Below are 505 nucleotides of genomic sequence, written 5' to 3' on the forward strand. Positions count from 1 at the left end.
TGACTCCACCTAGAGAATTGTGCTCTTCAAGAACCACCCCAAATTAGGTGACTAAACTCATAAGATCAGGAATTTAGCACAGAAGCTAGAAGATGATAGTCGTCTGTGAACTTCCTATTCCTGATGTCAACATTTGCAGTTTTTTTTTTTTTTTTTGGTTAATCCATGAATACAGTTCTGTGTCCCTAGTGCTTACAGGGCAAGTGAGATTTGATACCACTGAGTGAACATGGGCAATGGGCGTGGGTGTCTGCTTAACAAAGTAGACTTTTCCCAGATTCTTTATCTGAACCATCTGGGATGGCAATAGGAAGGATGAAGCTTACAGAAATTATTGTCAGTACTCCATCCCCCAACTATGTTCACAAATACCATCTTACTCAACCCTCACAAAAATCTGGCAGTTAGGCAGCATTCTTACTTACTTTAATTAAAATTAAATTAAAATCTTTTAAAGATGAGGAAAACAAGACTCAAAAAAAAAAAAAAAAAAAAAAAAAAAAAA

This window comes from Marmota marmota, unplaced genomic scaffold (genome assembly GCF_001458135.2).
Source record: "Marmota marmota marmota unplaced genomic scaffold, marMar, whole genome shotgun sequence".
Lineage (NCBI taxonomy): Eukaryota > Metazoa > Chordata > Mammalia > Rodentia > Sciuridae > Marmota > Marmota marmota.